Source organism: Eptesicus fuscus, chromosome 23, assembly GCF_027574615.1.
Source record: "Eptesicus fuscus isolate TK198812 chromosome 23, DD_ASM_mEF_20220401, whole genome shotgun sequence".
NCBI lineage: Eukaryota > Metazoa > Chordata > Mammalia > Chiroptera > Vespertilionidae > Eptesicus > Eptesicus fuscus.
In genome coordinates, this window is record NC_072495.1 from 25032322 (window position 1) to 25054886 (window position 22565).

Below are 22565 nucleotides of genomic sequence, written 5' to 3' on the forward strand. Positions count from 1 at the left end.
CTTGCTCCATGAAGGCTATAATCATATAACAGAAAGGGGAAATGAGGACAACAAGTGTAAATAAAAGTGAAAATAATAAATAGAAGTGCAAAGTTGAGATGGGAAAAGCCACCGTTAATATGTGGACTTCCCGCCGAAACCGGTTTGGCTCTGTGGATAGAGCGTCGGTCTGCGGACTGGAAGGTCCCAGGTTCGATTCCGGTCAAGGGCATGTACATTGGTTGCGGGCACATCTCCTGGTGGGGGATGTGCAGGAGGCAGCTGGTCGATGTCTCCCTTTCATCGATGTTTCTGGCTCTCTATCCCTCTCCCTTCCTCTCTGTGAAAAATCAATTAAAAAATATATATTAAAAAAAAATGTGGACTTCCCCCCCTCCCCCCAAAAGGCCAACAGTAGGCCACCACTGAGCTTCAAATATAGCGGCTTTCTGGAAGCCAAGATGAGATGACACACAATCAGCCTTCGTAACAGCAAGTAAAGAGAGTAAAGCAAATCCTTTCCTAACTTGGAACTCGAATGTATGTAGTTTCTTACTTGGGATTTTATTTCAGGTGACGATGCCACAAAGTGGACAGACAGTAAGGCATCATTTCTGTTGTCGGTTGGGTTTGGATTTGAATTTTGTTTTTTTTAATATATTTTTATTGATTTTTCACAGAGAGAAAGGGAGAGGGATAGAGAGCTAGAAACATCAATGAGAGAGATACATCGACCAGCTGCCTCCTGCACACCCCCCACCGGGGATGTGCCCGCAACCAATGTACATGCCCTTGACCGGAATCGAACCTGGGACCCTTCAGTCCGCAGACCGACGCTCTAGCCACTGAGCCAAACCAGTTTCGGCTGGATTTGAATTTTGTTTTAGTTGCAGCTATTCTGGGCTGCAGCTTGTTAATCCGTAAAATGGAGATAATGATAGTACCTACATATTCAAGCTGTGAAGATTCACTTAGGTGAACTGTATGAATAAATATTAGCAAGTAGTTACACCAAGAAATTTGGCTGCCCATTACTTGTCGTGGGAAGTTCTAGATGCTGGGGATAACAAAACAAACAAGATCCTTATCTTCAAGTAGCTTTTACATTGTAATGGATAAACATGATAAAATGGTTAAGTCATTGCAGAGAGTACTGTGGGGGGAAAAAAACCAATACACCAAATGCAAGGATAGATTTCATTTGACTGGTTCTCTCAGACATTTTCCATCAAGTCAGGTGTCAAGTTAAAATGCAACTCTGTGGAGGGAAACCTGTTAGGGCCTGAGGTTATTCAGTCCCGGTGTGTAAAATTCTGCAGGCTGTTTTGGATGGGTTACAATATATATATATTTTTGTTTGCGCTCAACTTCATGCAGCTGAGCTTTAGCGGAAGCAGTTTGAAATGGTGTATAGAAGCGGAATCCTGAGTACACTAAACTTACATGCTTCTATTAAATGAACTTTAAAACCTTTTGCACTCGGATGTCGAGTGTGACTCGACACGGTTAGCATTAGAATAAAGGAATCGAGAAAAAAAGCGAGCGAGTGCAAAGGGTTAATCCTGTGTACTGCTGTTCTAGTTCCCTGGCTAAGTAGAGTGAGGCGTTGTCTTGTCTAGAGAGCTACAGAGGTAGGAAAATCTGCCTCCCGGCCCCCAAATCGTGGGACACCCCCTGTTTGTCCTTCCCTTCCCCAGCTGGGCTTCTCCGCCACCAGCCTTTCCAGCGCCGCGGGCCTGCCTACGCTCCGAAGCCCCGCCCACCTCCAAGGGGGCGTGGCCAACGACCAGGGCCCCGCCCCCTCCCCACCCGCGTCGGCCCGCCTTCTTTTCCCGACCGCCAGCTGAAGGCCCCGAGCGTGCGCGCGCGCCCCCGCGCCCGGCCCGGCGTCGGGAGCGCGCTCTGTGTGGCCGCTGCCGCCATGTTGTTGTGGTGGTGAGGAGGAGGCGGCGACGGCGGCGGAGGAGCACCCCGGCGAGACGCTCCAGCGGCCCAGGCGCTGCCCCCCGCCGGCCCTGGCTGGGAGCCTCGTGGGGTGGCGGAGGAGGCCGAGCCGCGGCGGGCCTCACCATGTCCTGCCGCCCGGTAAGGAGCCCACCACCGCCTCCCTCCCCCCCCGTTCCGTCTCCTCCGGGGGGTGAGGAGGAGCTGGAGGAGGGGCCGGCCTCGGCCGGGGAGCGGCGGCTGTCACCCTGTGGAGGAGGCGGTGGCCCGCGGGGGGCTGTGGACGGCGTGCGCGGCCTAAGAGAGGGGTGTTGTGGGCGGCGGCGGCGGCGGCGGCCGCCAGGGGGAGGCGCGGGGAGTGGAGCCCAGGGTGGCCCGGCTCGGCCCGGACCCTCGGCGCCAGGGAGGCGGGCTCCCGGGCCCGGGGCGGCCTTACCGGACTTGGCGGGACGGGGCCCTTGGGCTTAAGGGGTGTGAAGCGCTGTCCCCGGAGCGTCCGGATACGTGCCCGCCGACCCCCCCGGGAGGTGAGTGTGCACCCGCTCGCCCGGATCGCGTTTTTTGGGGGCGCCCGCTGCGGCCAGAAGCCAGGGGAGCCCCCCGTGGCGAGCGGCGCGGGCCGGGGACTTGTGGGAAGGAGGAGTGGCCGCCGGACCGGGTGGCCGGGCATCCTCCGGACCGGGGAGGACTTGAGGGGGGAAGGAGGGTTCGGAGGCGGCCGCGGGAAGCTCGGGGAACGCGGGTCCAGCAGATGACAGTGTTCGTGCCGAGGTGGGAGCCGGGCTGCCTGCTCGGGATTGCACTGCGGGGCGGGGTGGGGGGCCCCCCCGCGATCGCATTGTTGCTTGTAAAACTTGACCTCCAAGGGATGGGGTAAATAATGGGGTCACTTCCACTTGAAGACACTCCTCTGGGGTGTGCTGACCTCACCTGTGAGTTTCCCACATGAGCCACAAGTTAGGGATTGATGTGGAGGTGGCTTTTCCAGAGCGAGACCTGAATTCTTGACTTTTTTTTTTTAGTGTCTTGATAACTCACTTTGTTATCCGATAGTATCTTTTTTTTTTTTAAAACAAAGAATGAAAAGTGCGCATACCCTTCTAAGTTGAGGTTCAGCGTAGTTTCTCATTAGGTGGACGGTAATTCCATGGAGGCCTGGGTTGAATTACACGAGATGGCTTTTTTTTTTTTTTAAATGTAGAATGCTTGTGATTTGTACATCGAGAGGTGATGGGGACCTCTCCTTTTCAGATTGAAGGCCCTGGCTGTAAAGTCAGGCATGTTGGAGAAGGCCTGTGACTTGGGTGGGTTAGGAGAGCTCACGGAATGGCACTGTTTGGAGTCAGCCCAGGATGTGATATTAAACTAAAATTGGAGGGTTCTAGAACTTTAGATTGGCCGCCTAAGAAGGCCTCTTTCAGCTCGAAATCACCTCCCTCGTTTGCAGATGACCCAGAGCCGTTCAGGGGATCAGCACCGAGGTGCAGCCCACTTGTCGGGAATGGCAAGCCGTCGGAGGACCCAAGCTTCTCAGCTTGTAGGCCAGGCCCTCTAGCTCAGGACTTAACCTAGTGAAACACCTCGGGCATCGGAAATAGGATAAACGGCCTGCAATGCGGATTCCCGGGCCTCCCCCGCGGGACCACGAGAAGGACAGTCTCTGAAGGAGGGGCCCGGGACCCCGTCCTTACAGAGCTCCCCCCGAAGGATTCTGGGCAGCCAGGTGTGTGAGGTTCTGCTTTAGGGCCCCCTCTAGTATTCCAGGTGATTCTCATTCAGGCCAGTTTTGGTAAAGACTGCTGTTTTTGTTGATAGATCTTTAAGAATTTGAGAGGCAGGGAAGAAGGGGAAGCCTGAGAAACTTAAAAAACCCGAATTGAACATCTCCTAAAGTCACTTGTGCGGGTGTTCAGGAACACACCGGGTAAGTCAGGTACTGCTCCACCCGGGGTATCTTCAGGGGTGCATGGAAGGATCTAGTGGAAAGAAGCAGAGAGGGAGAGGCAGTAAGTCTGCTTCTGGCTCACAAAGTGGTCCATCATCCCAAATCCTGGTGGCTCCTAGACCATCTGGCTCAGGTTTCCAGTGGAGTGAGGGGAAGTGGGTGAGTTAGCAGTTTTTTTGAGACAAGGGTTGTGAACCAGGAAGGTTTATTGTGAAAAGTCCTTGAAGTGTGTGTGCCCAGGCCATGAGGAGGGGTAAAGGCAGTTTTTAAATCTCCTGTAGTTCTGGTTAACACCTCCTGTGGTAAAGTGGCAGCCGAGCTATGAAGGAGGTATTCATACTGCAGAGGGGGAGGGGCAGTGCACCCAGTGGTGCCTTACAGGAACCATGTCTGCTTAGCCCTTGGTTTCTCCAGCACCTAGCTGGAGTTCCCAAACAATCCGCCCTCAGGTATTTGTTGAGTGAATGAGTAGTATTGAGATGGGAAAAAGAGCTGTTCAGGTGGTTGATAACGTTAGTTATTAAAAGCTACTTGATATCTTTCTTGCATTGGAGTGAAGAGCCAGTTTTTAGCTCAGGTAGTTTGTAACTTTGAGTTCTTCAAGAGATTGTTTTTCTAAAGACTGTCATTGGACACTATCCTGTCCCCTAGTTTTTGGATCTTAAATGTGTCTTTAGAAAAATGTGTCTGAAATTTTTTAGGTGTTAGTGACTTTTTTAAGGATCACATTTTATTAGATGCAGAGACATTTAGAATAATGGGAAACCGTAGATTGGCGGAGAGTTTGTGTCATTATTATTATTATTTTTTAAGGATGTTTTAAAAATATATTTTATTGATTTCAGCGAGGAAGGGAGAGGGAGAGAGAGAGGTAGAAACATCAGTGATGAGAGAGAATCATTGAATGGTCTCCTCCTGCACATCCCCCACTGAGGATGTAGCCTGCAACCCAGACATGTGCCCTGACCAGGAATGGGCTGGTTCATAGGTCCATGCTCAACACAGCACACTGGTGGGCTGTGCCATTATTAATTGACTACGTGATTACTGTTGGAAACGTCACATCTGGGCCTCAGTTTTTTCATCTATACAATTAAAGGGTAGTTTCTTCAGCTTGATTCTCCAAATCTTTAATAATTTGTAATTAAGTTGGTATTCATCTGAAAGGTACATGAGCCTTTTTAACTAAAAAAGGAACATTCTGCCTTGGATTCTGCCTTTAAGCTTATGAATTTTAGATGTTGTTCAAAAGTGCTCTGGAAATTGAGTGCATGTTGCAAGTATTATGCAGAAACAACATGCTTATGCTGTTGTAATTCACTTAGTGATGAAATCAAAACGGATTTCACATAGGGAACTTCATAAGTTAGTGTGAAGCCACAAGCTTAAGAATGGTTTGGGGGAAGTTTGTGCAAGTTATGTGGCCAGTTTCTTACAGACCACCCAATTCTGTAATTTTCTGTGGTGAATTGACATGTAATTTTATAATCAGTGAGACGTTGACCAAAGACAAAGCATGAAACCAAATCTGTATTGACTTGAACTAGGATTCCCAGTAAATCAAGAGGCTACTGAAATTGTTAACATTCATTACTATTTTTAATCTTAATTTTATGATATCAATATTGGTATCATGCTTTCATCTTCACTTTTGTATCTAGAAATTTAACATACCTTTTAAGTTCACATTTGTATCAGATGTTCAAAGTGAAAATAGTTGTAGCATGAGCGTGGATAAATCAGTAAATCCTGGGTTCAAGCGTAGGCTGTGCTCCTCATTAGCTGTGCTGTTACTGGCAAGCCAGGTGAGGCCTTTGAGCTTCAGTTGCCTGGTTAGTAAATGGAAGAAGACCAACGTCTCTATCTCGGTGTCGGGAGGATCAAATGAAATGAGGGAAAGCCATCTGAAAATGTAAGGGGATGATATTTGCATCTTACTGTGGTAGGATCCTCTTTTATTTTCTGGGAAGAGTTGGTTTGTGGAGCAATGGTAAACTTGCTAGGCATTCTCAAGTGCAGATTTTACTAATGTAACTGATACGACAACAAAAGATTTCTGTGTCTGTACTTTGCCTGGAGAAACCTTTCAGCACTTGTATCCCATCTGCCAATAGGAATAGTCACAGTGTTGCGGGAACTTCAGAAAGATCTGGATGTCTCACATTTGTGCCAGGTTTTGTACTTGGAATAGACTTGCTGGATTTCACCCATTTTGTTAGAATGGAACTGGGGTGGAAGGTGGTAGTCAAGGAGTTTAGTACATTCTGTGTAAAGTTGTAGTGCTATCTTTTCTAAATGGCAGGTGGCAATGCCACAGGGTAATGAAAGAAATATGGTGATTGAAAAAAGCATTAAGCCCTGGCCGGTGTGGCTCAGTTGGTTGGAGTGTTGTCTCGTACACCAAGAGGTGGTGGATTTAGATCCTGGTTAGGGCACATACCCACGTTTTGGATTCATCCCTAGTCGGAGGCCCATACAGGAGCAACCGATTGATGTTATTTTTCCTCTCACAGATTAATAAACAAAAAATTAAATAAAAAAAAACATTAAAAAAAGAAATAGAAATAAGTGGTGAAAGTATGTATTGATTTGGGAAACTTGTTTATTTTTTCAATATATGATTATATATTTACTGTGTTGCAAGGTAAAGGATATTTTTCTTGAGTTGTGGTAAAACTTTGAAGCAGTTGCTTAAGCACAAGGTACCTAGACTTTATAGTTACGATGACTGTCTATAAGGCATAAGACAAATGAAAAACTATCAGGAAATTGTGAAGTTGGGTTAAATTAAAGCTACAGTATTCTTTTAAAGGTGAAATATCTCATAACTCTGTTATAACTTGTTGATCTAATGAACGAAGGTAAGACATAAACTTACGCTAACGTTCTTACTCACTCTTTCCTTTAGGTATTGTCTTGTTGCTGACCACTACAGATCACCTTGGATATGTCCAGGCGTGGGTCTATTATGTGCCTGTTTGTGTCTTTACATGATGTTTAGACTGATTTCATTATGAGAGATAGTAGCATGTAGCACACTTTCCTGATTTCATTTCTCTGGGTTCTAAATTTAATTTATTTTTTAGCTAATGTCTTATAGTTTAGTTGCAGAAGAGAAATATAAATTCATTTAGTCCTCTGAATTATCCATCGATTGATAATCTGACAAAATGTAAGGAATTATAAGTATATTGATTAATTTACATTTAAATGGGATTAAGTTAAAATTCCTTACTGTTCCCTAGGGCAACAGTAAGGAATTTTAACTTAATCCCATTTAAATTTCAAATTTTAGAAAGTGTTATTTTATAAAAGCTACAGTACATATTCAATATGGAAATTTAAAAAAACTACAAAAAAACAAGAATTGAGATAACCCAGGAGAATTAAAAAAGTAGAGGTAATCCATAATCACACTTAGATGTAATAATTTGGTAATTCTTTTTTTTTTCTTATACATTATATACTGAAATATTTACACAACAACTTTCCATGTCAAATAGATGTTCCCATAATGGGTATTTAGTGTTCTGTGATATGGATGCATCATAGTTTATAGCAGTTCCCTGTTAATGGACATTTTCAATTTTGTTTTCTTCAAACAGGGCTGTGATGAATTGGTTTGGACTTTTTTTTTTTATACAATTATGCTATTTCCTTAGGCTAAATATTTAAAGTGGGCTTATCTGGTCAAAGGGTGTGTATTTTAAATTTGAATATACTCATGGTACTGTATTGATAGATGTTTTTTTAAAGATCCACCAACAGTATACTAGTGTCCAACTGCACATGTTCTTGATAGTGATTGATCATCTTTTAGCTTGGTGGTGGGAGCTTAAAATAGTTTGTTCTTTTGTTTGACATCAGGTTTTAGCCTTTACAGCTTAACTCTGTGGACGGGGCAGGTAAAAATGAAAGTGCGGTGACAAGGAGTACTTTAGTGGTCTCTAAACTTTTTGATGGTTCATCCCAACAGTAAAAACAATTTTTTTGAGCATTAATCCTCAATCTTTAAGTACTTATTTAATTGACCAACAATATGTATAGTAACTGGTTATTGTGTACCTTATAAAATATACCCCTCCCGCCAAAAAAATTAACAAGGGTGAGAATTAAAAATAAAGCTAAAAAATTATTTTTCTCCTTTATTCCAGTGGAGCTTCTTGGGTACTCCTTGAGGTATATTATGCTCTGCTGTGGATATCACGGCTTTAGACTCTTGCGATTTATTGTTGGGCTTTCATGGATGATTTTTGGGGGGGCATTTCCACTAGCTCTGCAGATGGTCCAGCCTAGTTGGATTCTGATAGTCTGTCTTTAAAGTGTCCCATGCTGTTGAGAGTCATGTCTACAATAAAGGCCAACATATAAACTTTGCTTATAAAGCATCAGTTTGATACCTTTTGTCATTGTTGAGGTGATTGAATTTAGAAAAGGGAAAATAATAGGGTAGGAAACATTCTAAGTAAGTGTATTTCTCTTAAATGTGAAGAGCTGATAGCGCGTAGAGTATATTTTACTTTTTTAGAGAGAGGAGAGAAACATCGATGTGTTGTTCCTTATTTATGCATTCATTGGTTGCTGCTTGTATGTGCCCTTACCGGCGATGGAACCCGTAACCTTGGCATAGTGGGATGATTCTAACCAACTGAGCTATTCAGTCAGGCCTAGAGTATATTTTAAAATGCCTATGCTTTATGGAAAGCAGTTCAGTTATAACATATCTTTATTTTCTAAGAGCTTAAGTGTTAGAGACTGAGTAAAGGGGTGAATAATTGCTACTTGCTTTCCTTTGCTTGCAAAGTACCACAATTAACCTGTCACTCTAATTCCATTTGGGAGAGCCTGAGCCTTTAACTTTTAAAAAATGGTTTCTCTGGCCAAACTTTCCATGATGAATTTTAGATTAAAAGGTAACTTTTTTCTTAAGTTTGAATAAATTGCTTTTGATTTGCCCTACCTCCCCCTGTAAGTTATGGAATCAGGAAATGATTCTTTTGCACTAGAAAAATGTCTCCCTTTCTTCTCCCATCTTGGGGGACTTAATTTTAATTATTTCTTATGGGTCATTGTCAGAGAAAGATATTATTAAAAAGAGCAACTCGAATGATTATTTTTTGCCAGTTAAAGAAATGAGATGCTGTAATTTGTACTGAAGATGATTGCTATATACCATGCTTTGGAAAAAAGTCGAGGGATCCCTTTTTACTTTAAGTAGCATGAATTATAAGTTTTTTTTCACATCTTTTTAGAACCTCATGAAGATTTGAGATGTTGTGACTGCTTTGGGGGCCACATGCCTAATGCTTGACATCATATTTAAAGAGGTAGATTGTAAACCCTGCAGAAGGAGGTACTGATGGCTGTTCTCCTTCACTTCCCAGCACTTAATATACTGTCTAGTATAGAGTAAGCTGTCAATATAGATGGGCTCTTTCAACTCTTCCATATTTATTTATATCTGTAAATAAGTTATAGCATTGTAAAACCAACGCTCACCAATTTTTGTAGATTGTTCCTTCATCTGATGTGCGCAGGAAATGTTTTTGTGGCAGAGGTCATTAAGTTTACATTAGCCTTTCAGATATCCTTTTACTTTCTATTAATGATAGTTTCAGGGTGACAAAAAATTAGTCTTGATATAATAATTACTTTTACTGTGTGTGTCCCTCCTACTGGCAAGACTGTGTATATGTGTGTGTATTATTTATTTAGATAGTAGACTGCTACTTAAAAGAAACATACTCATTAGTCTTTGGGTATATAATGATTCTTGAAACATGGACACCAGTTTGCCATGGGGTGAATGACTGAAAAGGAGCAAGTATGATTTCTTTCACTTGTCTCATTCTCTCCAGTTCCCTGTACACATGGTTTTGGCTTACTGTGAACATACTGAAGAGAATTAGTCTTTCAAAGAACTAGTATATTATTTCCTTTTTGTTTCGCTGTACTTAAAATCCCGTTCAGTAAGTGAAGTAATACTTCTATACATAAGAGGGACCTTGGAAAGACAGGAATGGAAATATTGATAATGATAAATTTCTGGCTGGTGGAATAGTGTGACTATTTTCTGCTTCATATTCCTTCCTCTGTAAAGTCAATAAATAAAAATGTTAAAATATACATTTGAATCCCTTTTGTACTCTTGAATCTTATTTACATTATCCAGAGGTTATTTGTTTCTTAGCTTATGCTCTTACATTCATCCTACGAATCTGTGTGTATTTAAAATGTAGTATTACTGTGTTTCAAATATATATGGTACCTTAGTACAGTGATTTTCAACCAGTGCGCCACAAGAAATTTCAAAACACGCAGTACCTGGCTCAGGTACACTGACCTGTTTTCCCTTAGATTGTCAAATAAAAAGTGACAACAGTCAGCACAGCAACAGCCACCCAGTGTGAATGAACGTCTTTATTGATTGTAGAGAGAGAGGAAGGGAGAGGGATAGAGAGATAGAAACATTAATGATGAGAAACACCTTGGCTGGCTCCCGGCACGCCCCTTACTGGGGGTTGAGCCAGCAACCCGGGCGGGCATGTGCCCTGACTTGGAATCAAACAAGCAGCCTCTTGGTTCATGGGTTGATGCTCAACCACTGAGCCACACTGGCTGGGTCATTTTACCTTTTGAAGTTATGATATAAAATGACCATACAGAAGAGTGCATAAAGTAAATATGCTGTATAGCTTAATGAATTTTAAAAATGAATAATGTGGAGAGCTTTTTTGGTATGTCATACCTCTGTCTATCAGAAGGGAAGGAGTTGATGGAGGACTAAAATTTTTGGAGAGAACAGTTTTGAGGAATACCATACCTCCATCTTGGCTATGCCTTCACCTTACTATATCTTTGGGCAAGTTGTTTAATTTATTCCGGTATCAGAGTTTTCTATACAAAAGGATAATACCTAATCTTTGCAGGGCGATTAGGTGCAATTCAGGTAAAAATTATGGGAACATAGAATAGCATTACTACCAGTTGGGCCTTTAGGCCATTGAATTTAGGTCTTTCACCTTATAGAGCAGAATTATGATATACAAAGGTAAAATGATTTGTCCAAAGACACACAGTGGATGATTATTAACATCATTTATTTATATTAGCTTAAAACTTCCTGAGGTTTACATAAATATGCCAGGCACTATTCTAAATGATTTACATGTATTAACTCATTTAATTGTCTGGGATTATTCTCAGAGGCAGCTAGAATTATTCCAGTGTTACTGATGTGGAAATTGTGGCAAAATGAGGTTAAATAACTTGCCTAGGTATTTGAGTTCTTGAATCTGAACTTTTTAAAAAATATATTTTTATTGATTTCAGAGAGAGGGAGAGAGAGATTGAAACATCAATGATGAGAGAGAATCATTGATTGGCTGCCTCCTGTATGCCCCTTATTGGGGATCAAGCCCGCAATCCGGGCATGTGCCCTTGACTGGAATTGAACCTGAGACCCTTGTCCGCAGGCTGACGCTCTATCCATTGAGCCAAAACGAATAGGGCTTGAATCTGAACTTTTATTTTAACTATTTTACTATAATGCCTAATTAAGTAAAAGCACTTAAAGATTTTAGACGAATGTTAAAAAGGTTTTGTGAAGTAAAATTTTGGCTTTTTGAAGCCAAATTAGGAGAGTAACTTCATTTGTTGTGACCATCATGGTTTTGGGAAAGATTGATGTTAATATTTATGTCTTGGGTTTTATTCCCTCGACAAAGCTGTAGGTAGTTTTCTTTTAAAAATATTTTTAATCCTAAGGGAATTTATGACTATTTTACAAATATTGTTTAGATTTCTAGGCAAAATGTTAATAGAAGGGAGTTTTCAAACTTGGAAGCAGATGTAACGAGGGTTAATGTTTCTGCTTTGGTTGCTTAAGTAGCATCTGGTCCTTGTTTTCAGACCAATAATTAAGATTCTGTGGTTTAAAACTCTTTAAACTAAGGTATAACTTATATACAGTAAACTCTGAGTGCAGCTCTGAAAGCTTTGGAAACATGATTTTTTTTTGAGAGAGAGAGACAGAGGGAGGGGAAGGGGGGAGAGAGAGGAAGGAAGGGGAGGGAGGGGGGAGGAAGGGGACGGAAGGAAAGAATGAGGGAGAGGGAGAAAGGGGGAGAAACAGAAACATTGATTTATTGTTCCATTCATTTATAAATTCTTTGGTTAATTTGTGTATGTGCCTGACTGGGAATCAAACTCGCAACCTTGGCTTATCAGAATGATATTCTAACTAACTGAGCTACCCAGCCAGGGCGGAAACACTGCTGCTATCAAGATAGGGAGTAGTTTCATCACCTCAAAAAAATGTCTTCCTGACCCTTTGGAGTCAGCCCCTTCTACTGCCCTCAGTGTCTCATAACTACTGATTTGTTTTGTTACTATAATTTTGTCTTTTCCAGAATTTCATATAAATGGAATCATGTACTATGTAGCATTTTGACTCTGGCTTCTTTTATTTAACATAATGCAATTTGAGACATCTATATTTTGTGTGTCAGTTACTACTTTTTATTGCTACGTAGTATTCCTATAGGATGTACCACAGTTTGTTTATTCATTCTTCAAGCTCATTTTAATTGTTTTCCAGTTTTTGATAACTACAAATAAGGTGCTATAAAAAGCATTCATTCACACATGCACACACACGTGTGTATGTGCCCATGTGTGTGTGTGTTTTGTTGTGTTAATTTTCTTTTTTAAAAAAAATATATTTTATTGATTTTTTACAGAGAGGAAGGGAGAGGAATAGAAAGCTAGAAACATCGATGAGAGAGAAACATCGACCAGCTGCCTCCTGCACACCCCCTACCGGGGATGTGCCCGCAACCAAGGTACATGCCCTTGGCCGGAATTGAACCTGGGACCCTTCAGTCTGCAGGCCGACGCTCTATCCACCGAGCCAAACCGGTTTTGGCGTTGTGTTAATTTTCATCTGAGGATTTTTTTTTCATTGATTTTTAAAAATATATGTTTTTATTGATTTTTGAGGGAGAACGGGAGAGGGAGAAGTAGAAACATCAATGATGAGAGAGAATTGTCAATCAGTTGCCTCCTGTATGTTCCCCATTGGGGATTGAACTGGCAACCCGGGCATGTGACCTGACCCAGAATCAAACCATGACCTCCTAGACCATTGATTTTTTTTTAAAGATATAGTAGGAGTCGGGGGAAAGAGTGAGAGAGAGATTGATTGCCTCCCAAACTCACCCAGACTAGGGCTGAGGAATTGAACCTGCAATCCAGTTATGTTCCCTTGACCGGGAATCGAACCCCAGACCCTTAGGTGTGCTAGCTGACACTCTGACCACTGAGCCACCATGGCCTGGGCCCATGGAATTTTTTTTTTTTAATGGTTTTAAAAAAATAGGGTGCCTTGACCTGGAAAAGCTTGTAATTTTCACAGATCATTGTAAATTGCTTAGTAAACTTCACCCCCCAAAAGCCCACTCTGGAATGGGGTAATTTGTTATATAAATAATCTTACACTAAATCATTAAACTTTTTAAAATTTAGGCACACATACGTAAGTCAATGGATAAATTTAGTTATAAAACATTAGTGCATAATTTCGTACTATGTTTTTAGTAGCTTTTGAATTGTGAAATCTTGACTTTCTTTTGTTCCTCTAAGTAGCAGAATTAGGTTATGTAATTAGTTATGAAAAGTCTATAAGTAAAACAGGTTTATTAGCACTACAGAGTTTCCTCTTCCTCTCCTCCCCGCCCCCCAGATGCCTGAAGTATTAGCATTGGTAGCTAGAGTTTCATGTGAACAAGACATAAGACATGTTTTGTAGTTTATGGTTGATTAGCTACTTGAATGAAATTATCCTCTATTCCACTGTAATGAGCTTTCTTTTTCTAGCAATATAAGGCCAAAAGAAAGAAATGGGACCCTTTTCTTTGGAAAAGAGATTGCAGGGAGTTTTTGCAAGTTACAGTTTTGAGGTTCCAATTTTGACCCTGCAGCGAACTCCAGAGGTGGTTTGACATGTTCGAGAATAGTATGTGTGTTTGTATTTCTTTGGCTTAGTCTAGAGTCTTAGTTTAAGCCCTTCAGATTTTAATGTCTCTTATGATTTAGATATTTGGTGCACGGAACATTATTTCAGCAATGTATATTTCTTCTGAGTTAAAATATTCAGAAAAGTGAATATTGCTTAGAACCAAGAGATATTATACTTCAAATGTGATGTTTTGGTAAGTGGAAATCTGATTTGTAGGCTGTTATGTGTCTAGCTATTTTACATGGAAATATTGACCTGAAGATCCCCTATTTTGATAGTAATGGGGATTGCAAATTAACAGTCTTCTGTATGTGGCTACTTGAAATGGACAAGCTTTAGGCTCTTTACTTTTCCTGAGACTACAATGTTGGTGACATAAGTCTAGAATTCCAGAATAGAGTTATCAGAATAAACCCTGGGAATATGGAGGTAGCAACTATGGGACCTGTGTTACAAATAAATTTTTAATTAGCTCTATTAGTTGCACACTTTATTTTCACTGCTACCTTGTGAAGCAGTAAGGGCAGGCCACATTATCACTCACTTTACAGGTGAATAAATGGTGTTTCACAGCTGTCAGTCTTGTCTGAGGTTGCACTGCTTGTGAATAGCTGAACTAGAACTTGAACCTAGATCTTCTGACGTCAAGTTTAGAAGCTCTTTCCTCTATTGCAGTTTAACATGGTGATTAAGAGCTCATGCTTGGCCCAGCCAGTGTCACTCAGTGGTTGAGCATCGACCCATAAACCAGGAGGTTACGGTTTGATTCCTGGTCAGGGCACATGCCCAGATTGCGGGCTCCATTCCCAGTAGGGGGTGTGCAGGAGGCAGCCGATCAATGTTTCTCTCTCTCCCTCTCCCTTCCTCTCTAAAAACATATACCGTATTTTCTGGCGTATAAGACGACTGGGCGTATAAGACGATCCCCAACTTTTCCAGTTAAAATATAGAGTTTGGGATATACCTGCCCTATAAGATGACACTCGGCGTATAAGACGACCCCCGACTTTTGAGAAGATTTTCCTGGGTTAAAAAGTCGTCTTATATGCCAGAAAATACGGTATTTTAAAAAAAGCCCTGGCTGGTTTGGCTCAGCAGTTAGTGTGTTGGCCCTCAGACTGAAGGGTTACGGGTTCGATTCCAGTCAAGGGCACGAACCTTGGTTGCAGGTTGGATCACCGGCCCTGGTTGGGGCTTGTGTGGGAGGCAACCAATTGATGTGCCTCTCTCACATCTATCTCTCCCCCTCCCTTCCACTCTCTCTAAAAATCAATGGGGAAAAAATGTCCTTGGGTGAGAGAGTTGAAATAAGGTAAATGCAAGGGGAGTTGGATTTTGGCAGAAACAGAAAGATGGCAAGCGCGCGCGCGCGCGTGTGTGTGTGTGTGTGTGTGTTTCTGTCTTAAACATGTAAGCAATTGGACATCTAAGTACAAATATGTTAGTTGGAGCTTTATAGAGCAAGACTGAGAAAGGATGGTCAGTGCTGGAGGTAAGTTTTTAAATCACCATCACAGATGGTGTATGGGAGACTTACTCTGTACCAAGATTTAAACGACACCAAGTTGTTGCTCTCTCTTACATATGGTTCTTAGAGCTATTTGTTACATTAGCAGTAAGAAGCTTATACATTTTCCATTTTTAGTGGTTACACAGAATAATAGAGAAACTTATCAGCGCATATCGTAGTGTAAGTAACGGAGATTCATAGATTATTGACTACTTCTTGAGCTCTTTCACCATGTGTATAACTCTTTAAGAGTTGGGGAATTCTGAATTATAAATTAGAGGATTATGCCATTTGGTGCTTGGATCTTTTGTGTTTATAAGGTATTCTTGGCATAAGATAACTGTTCCTTTAAGCATTCTAAATTAAAAGCAACTTGTTTGAATTTACTTGTTAGGGATACCTTCACTTTAATATAGCTGCTCTGTAGAATTATATATTTTATATATTCAGTGTTTTTGAATTTGTAGTTATTGTGTACTTACACCTTTTCCTCTTTGGATATTAAAGCAACTTTTATGGGGTTTTGGTGTATGCTTTAAATTTATACACTAAGAACATACATGAGCATATTTTAATGATGATAGATTTCTCAACCTGTAAATCTGTATGTTACCTTTTTAAAAGTCATTCTGTATCCTTCTACTCTCCAACCTGAAACAAGTTTTCAGCATCTCAAAGTCCAGATTCATCTTGAACATTTGCTCTCATGTCAGTCTTAAAGTTTATAGGAACAACTTTGGTGTTTTTGAAAGAGAAGAATACCATACATGAATACTTATTTTTACTTTGTATACCCTAAGAGCATTATTACTGTCCATTATTTTACTTTATTAGGAGCTTTTCCCCTTCCTGCTCTGTGGAACTACTTTAATTGTACTACACATGCCCCTTCTCCATTCCCAACAGTGTTTTACCTTCTCAAAACTAAGAATTGTAAAAATTTTTATTAGTGGGCTCCTCTAAAAATGTACAGTAGAAAATATTTTTCCCTTCAGAGATATTCCATGTAGCTTCAGAGAATTCTTGGATATCTTATGTTTTTGTTAACTTCAAAATTCTTCACTTCATTTACCTGATACAGAAAATAACTTTTTTTTCCTTAAGGGCATAATAAAAAGCTCTTAAATGTACATATTAGCATAAACTCTACTTAAGCAAAATTATCAGAAGATTTTACAGGACGTTTTTTGGACTCTTGCACATAAGAGAATCTTTTAACATGATACTACGTAAAACCCCTTCTTTCACTAAAGCATGTGAGTGGCTTTGATAAACACTTTGAGGGACTCTTTTGAAATGCAGTGTTTTGGCCATCATTTCAACTCTACAGAAAATATGGTTCCATGATAAACTCAACAAAAAGCACATTGGCAGCCGTCCAGAAGCTGACTCACCAAGGAGTAATGATAGACGCTTTGAAGGGAATGGTCTATCCCAGGGTCCTATTTCAAAGCTTCATGCTATGATTACATCAAGTGAAAGGCAGCCAAGAAATCAAGATGAGATCTTGCAGTACCTCCTGGGAATAATGGTAGGAAGACTTCCGCAGTAGTATGCAGCTAAGGTGGTGGTGGTGGTGGCTTTTTGTTTTTTTCTAATCACTCTTGTAAACTTGGGGCTGGGAAAGAAGGTGAGGATTTAGTACAGTGGTTATTTATTTGTGTGGGGCTGCAGTGCAGTTTCCTTATTGGGCCTGACAGAATAGTCTTGTAGTGACTAAGGGTTAACTCAAGAAGCTCAATGCTGTATCAGTTTTCTAGAGCTCAGGGAATATACTTAGCTCAGTAGTAAGCACAAGTATCAAGTTCATGTCAGACACTGTAGCTACTGTTTCCTACTTGAACAAACCAGAAAAACCAAAGCAAGACCAGAATCAGTTCGGTTTGGAAGAACAGACCCTTTGCCTACTCGCATTGCACCTTTTAGGAGTAAAAATTATACAACGGTGGGCTGGCTTCAGAACTGTGAAATAAGTAGTATTAACTCTGTTTTTGTGGATTAGAGTGATTGCTATTCCATTTCTAAATTCCATTTCGTAGCCTTAAGTTTTTCTAGGTGGCAGATTAATCTTTTATAATCACTACCAAAGATCACTTAATGTTGACTCTGTAGAAATAGTTTGCTCTTTTCATGTTGTTGAAGGTTATCTCAGATAAGAAAACACTTGAATAATCTAAAAATTTTTTTCATAGATAAGTGAATATGCCACAGGGATGGATTGACCCACTTTTTATTATTGTAGTACTTTCTATTTCTCAATAAAAATTGTTGAACATGATAGTTCTTTCCTATTGAATATCGTGGAAGATTGCTTTTAGCTATTTGCTATAGTCTTTTAAGCATATTTAGGAATGAAAAGTTAGTTTTCAAAGTGCTGTCATTTAATAAGAGCTTTATCCAGAATGTGCCTCTCAAAAGTTAAAAGTGTATTTCTTTAAAAAATATATTTTTTATTTCAGAGAGGAAGGGGAGAGGGAGAGACAGAAATATCAATGATGAGAGAGAATCATTGATTGGCTTCCTCCTACTGGGGACTGAGCCCCAAACCTGGGCATGTGCCCTGACCAGCAATCAACCATGACCTTCTGGTTCATAGGTCAACACTCAACCACTGAGCCTTGCCAGCCTGGGCTGTATTTAATTCTTTATAATAAACTAGAGGCCTGGTGCACAAAATTTGTGTGCTTGGGGGGGGGGGCGTCCCTCAGCCCGGCCTGTGCCCTCACGAAGTCTGGGAGCCCTCAGGGGATGTCCAACTGCCAGCTTAGGCCCACTTCTCGGAACGGGCCAAAGCCGGCAGTCGGACATCCTTAGCGCTGCCACAGAGGCGGAAGAGGTTCCCCCCACTGCCGCTGTGCTCACCAGCCATGAGGCTGGCTTCTGGCTGAGCGGCGCTCCCCCTGTGGGAGTGCACTGACCACCAGGGGGCAGCTCCTGCATTCAGTGTCTGCCCGCTGGTGGTCAGTGCGCATCATAGCAACCAGTTGTTCCGTCGTTTGGTCGATTTGCATATTAGCCTTTTATTCTATAGGATAACTATACATTTGCTCCTTGTTAAGAAATAGTGCCATTTTTCTCTCTCAGATTAAGCTTGAAAGATAAGAAATTAGTAGAAAGTGAGCCTTTTTCTATGTCTTATAGGGTACCCAGGTCGTACAAAATTTAGGTCAGTTGTTTGAATTGTATTCTGAGTGTACTTGCAGTTATGTAGAACAGAAACAGCTTGCCTGGGACTGGAAGCACTGAAAAGATAAAAACTAGTTGGTAGCAAACTGCATCTGTTAAACTGAGTGATGGATCAGCAAGGACTTTGGGGTTGCTGGGTTTGATTTGTAACACTCAGTTGTTTTGAAATGATTAGCCCTGAAACAAAGTAATTTAAAACTTAGATATGGTAGGAAATTTCAGATTCCTTTCCAAAAAAAAATTAAAAGTCTTTTAAAGAAGGAAGTTTTTCTCCAGAGATTTTTAGCTCCTTGAGTGCTGCATGAATCGTAGCCATTGCTGTGGTGATTTTATACCCACCAACAAGTTTCACTTTATTCTTTAGTTTCAGATTTGTGCCATTACTGAGTGAATTTTCAAAATGAGATTGCTCTGTTTCTTGCTAAACTATCATATATACAAGCCACTAAATTGACCTTTTCCTCTTTTCCCTGTGAGTTTAGAAAAGTCCTTCAATTTTAGGTCAGTGGTTCAGTGCCAGAGGTTAGCTTTTCTTATTTTTTACATTTTGAATTATATCAGGAAGATAATTAATTTCTAGATTGTATCCTTAAATCAGATCTTTTTGAACATTAGGAACTCTCCAACACTTAATTTATAGTTCTAGTGAAAGGAATAGAGTATTCACTGGGTTTTGTTTTTGAGGCCCTTACATTTAATTCATGGAATCGAAATAAATTAACTTACAGATAGTGGCAAGTAAATTTTCATTTATTCATCATGGTTTCACATTCCTCATTTTCTGGTTACTTAAGGGTTACTAAACGTGTGTACCAGGCCTGGCCTATTTTGTACCTATCCCACTTAGAGTACTAAGTGGCATTTGACACAAAGGGCCAGTAGGTGTTCTCTGATATTGGTACACAGACTACAGGAGCACACTGTCAGTTTCCTTCTGGGTTTGTGAAGCTGGGACTGCCTCTAGCAGGAGTCAGGCGGTCTGTCCACAGTGGGAGAGAATGAGGCCAATGAGTAAAGAGAAGCATGAGATAAAGAGATGGATCCGGTAGCATTGAGCCTTTGAGGCCCTACTGCCTGAAGTTCATTCTTTGTTTCTGTGTACCACCTCAGTATCCTTCTGTGAGCAAATCAGTTCTGATTTTAAGTTAGCTTGGGTTTCTTTCACTTACAATTGAGAATTGTGACATATCTAATGCTATTACCTATTACTGTTTCTACACTGACTAAGTATTTAAAGATAGCTTGAGCTTTAATCTCAGGATAAACATTTAATATACATAGGTGAACTCGCTTCATACATGAATTAATCTTCAGAATCAGTGGAGTGAAAATAATAAAGTATCTTCCATTTTCAGTGGTCTTTGCTTAAAGGGAAAAGTACTTGTTTATGATGGGTAAAGGATGGATCAATATTCTTTTCTAACCATTTATACCTATACAGTGTAGAAGTTTCCTTTAAAGAGATGATCACCACAAATCAGAAGAAGGGCAAAGAAATAAAGTCGTATTGTAGTCATAATGTCACTGATTAGTCATAAATATCCTCTTTATATTCTGGCAGTGAATGTGTGGTTACCTTATATCAGAAAGAGGGAGGAGGAAAACTGAGTGAAAAGTAGAACAGAGAAGAGGAAGTGAAGAGGTGAGATATACATAGTAAGCTTTATTGAGCCACTAATAATTGTTGTAGGTTCCATGAATTGCCTACATCTGGATTAGATGATGGGCTCCTGAGAAATCGGTGATAGAGATGAAGAAAAGTCTTGATTTGTTTTCTTTAGGATGAGGTTAAGGTTGATGTGAATAAGGAGCAGCTTTCTTATCCTGCTGAAGCTGTTGGCATCACATTGTCTTGCAAAATCTGCTCTCTTATTACTTGACCCTAATTACTTGAGTGTAACACATTAGGTGAGAATAAAAAATGAGTACTCAAACTTTCAGGATTGTTGTTTTGGAAGCCTTTGATGAATGGGATTAATGTGTAGGAACTGCAGTGAACATGAATTTGAAAATATTCCAGTCCCAGCCCTAGCCAGTTTGGCTCAGTGGCTAGAGTATCAGCCTATGGACTGAAGGGTCCCTGGTTCGATTCTAGTCAAGGGCACATGCCCGGGTTGCGGGCTCAATACCCAGTATGGGGCGTGCAAGGACAGCCAATCAGTGATTCTCTCTCATCATTGATGTTTCTATCTCTCCCTCCATATATATCCAGTCCCAAAGTAAACTTGATCCTTGGCAGGAATGTGGTAAGCCAAGTTTGAGATGTCTATGCTACACTATCCAACTTTTAGCCTAATCTATTTTAGTTGGCTTGCCCTATGTAAGTAGAAACTTCCTTTAAGGCTTTACTATGGGTTAAATGCAGTTCATGGATCTCCATTAAAAAGAGTCTTAATTATACAGATCCTCATGGTAACCTAAAGCATACATTCTGGGTTTAGATTTACAGTAAAATGGTCTGTATCCCAAAACATGGTTCCACCAGAAACTAATGGTTTGATGTTGGGCAGGTCATTAACTTCTCAGCTCCCTACTCTTATAAGATTTAGGAAAAATAACTTGCCTTACCAGAGCACGTGTGTGTGTGTGTGTGTGTGTATGTGTATGTGTATGTGTGTGTATGTATATATGTGTGTGTGTGTATGTGTGTGTATATGTGTGTGTGTGTGTGTGTGTGTGTGTATATATATATATACCTTTGACTTTTTTTGCTGTCAAATGGGGGAAAATATCAGCTTAATTGAGGTATAATTTGTACAAAACACAATTCACCCATTTTTAACCCTAAAGTTTGAGTTTTTATAAATGTATAAAGTCATATAACCAACTCCATTTTATCACCCCAGAAATTCCCTCGTGTCCCTTTGTGATCACTTTCTTTCCTCCATCCCTGCCTCTGGTGGATACTGATAATTGTAACTATTATTTTGCATTTCCCCCCCGAATGTTACAAAAATGGAATCATACAATATGTACTATTTTGTTTCTTCCCTCTTTCATTTAGTATAATGCTTTGAGATTGATTCCTGTTGTTAAAAGTAGGAGTAGAGCCCTAGCCGGTTTGGCTCAGTGGATAGTGTCAGCCTGCTGACTGAAGGGTCCAGGTTTCAATTCTGGTCAAGTGCACATGGGGCTCGATCCCCAGTAGGGGCGTGCAGGAGGCAGCTGATCAATGATTCTCTCTCATCATTGATGTTTCTATCTCTCTCCCTCTCCCTTCCTCTCCAAAATCAATAAAAATATATTTTTAAAAAAGTAGTAGATTGTTCTGTTTAATTGCTAGTTAGTGGCTGTTATGAATAAAGCTCCTGTGAATGTATACAGGTCTTTGTATGGGCATGTGTTTTCATTTCTCTTGGTTAAATACTTAGGAGTGGAAATTGCCGGGTTGTATAGTAAATGCATGCTTGCAACTTTATGAAAAACTGCTGAACTATTTTTCAAAGTGGCTATACCATTTTACATTCCCATTAGCAATGGATGAGAATTCCAGGAGCTCCGCATACTTGTTAACACTTGGTATCGTCAGTCTTTATTAACTTTAGCTATTCTTGTGGGTCTGTAGTATTATGCTAGCATGATTTTATTTTGTGATTTCCAGGTGATTAACGGTTATCTTTTGATGTGCTTACTGCGATTCCTTTATCTTTTTTGGTGAGGTGTCTTCACATTTTTTTGTCTATTAAAAATTTGTTTTTTTGTTTACTGTTGCATGAATTCTTTTTATATTCTGGATATGAGTTCTTTATCACAGGTTTTGTGAGTCACATGTTTTACAAATATGTTTTTGTAATTTGTGATTTGCCTTTTCATTTTCTTAATGTATCTTTCAAAGATTGAAAAACTGAATTTTTGTGAAGTCCAAGTTACTGATTTGTTTTTTATTTTGTAGTTAATGTTCTTTATATCCTATGTAAGAATCTTCTCTAAACCTAAGCTTACTGATATTTTCTTAAAATTTTTTTTGCAAGTTTCATAGTATT

At 40.5% G+C, this 22565-nt stretch overlaps 1 protein-coding gene across 5 annotated transcripts in view; it reads left to right on the top strand.

Annotated features, from left to right (window-relative positions):
- The first annotated feature begins 1875 nt into the window (after positions 1-1875).
- Positions 1876-22565, top strand: part of MTMR3 (myotubularin related protein 3) — an 87763-nt gene continuing 67073 nt past the window's right edge. For all 5 annotated transcript variants that reach the window (XM_054712702.1, XM_028146758.2, XM_008142446.3 and 2 more), the window contains exon 1: positions 1876-2064. The gene's annotated coding sequence lies outside the window, so the exon portion shown is untranslated. The remainder of the gene's footprint in view (positions 2065-22565) is intronic.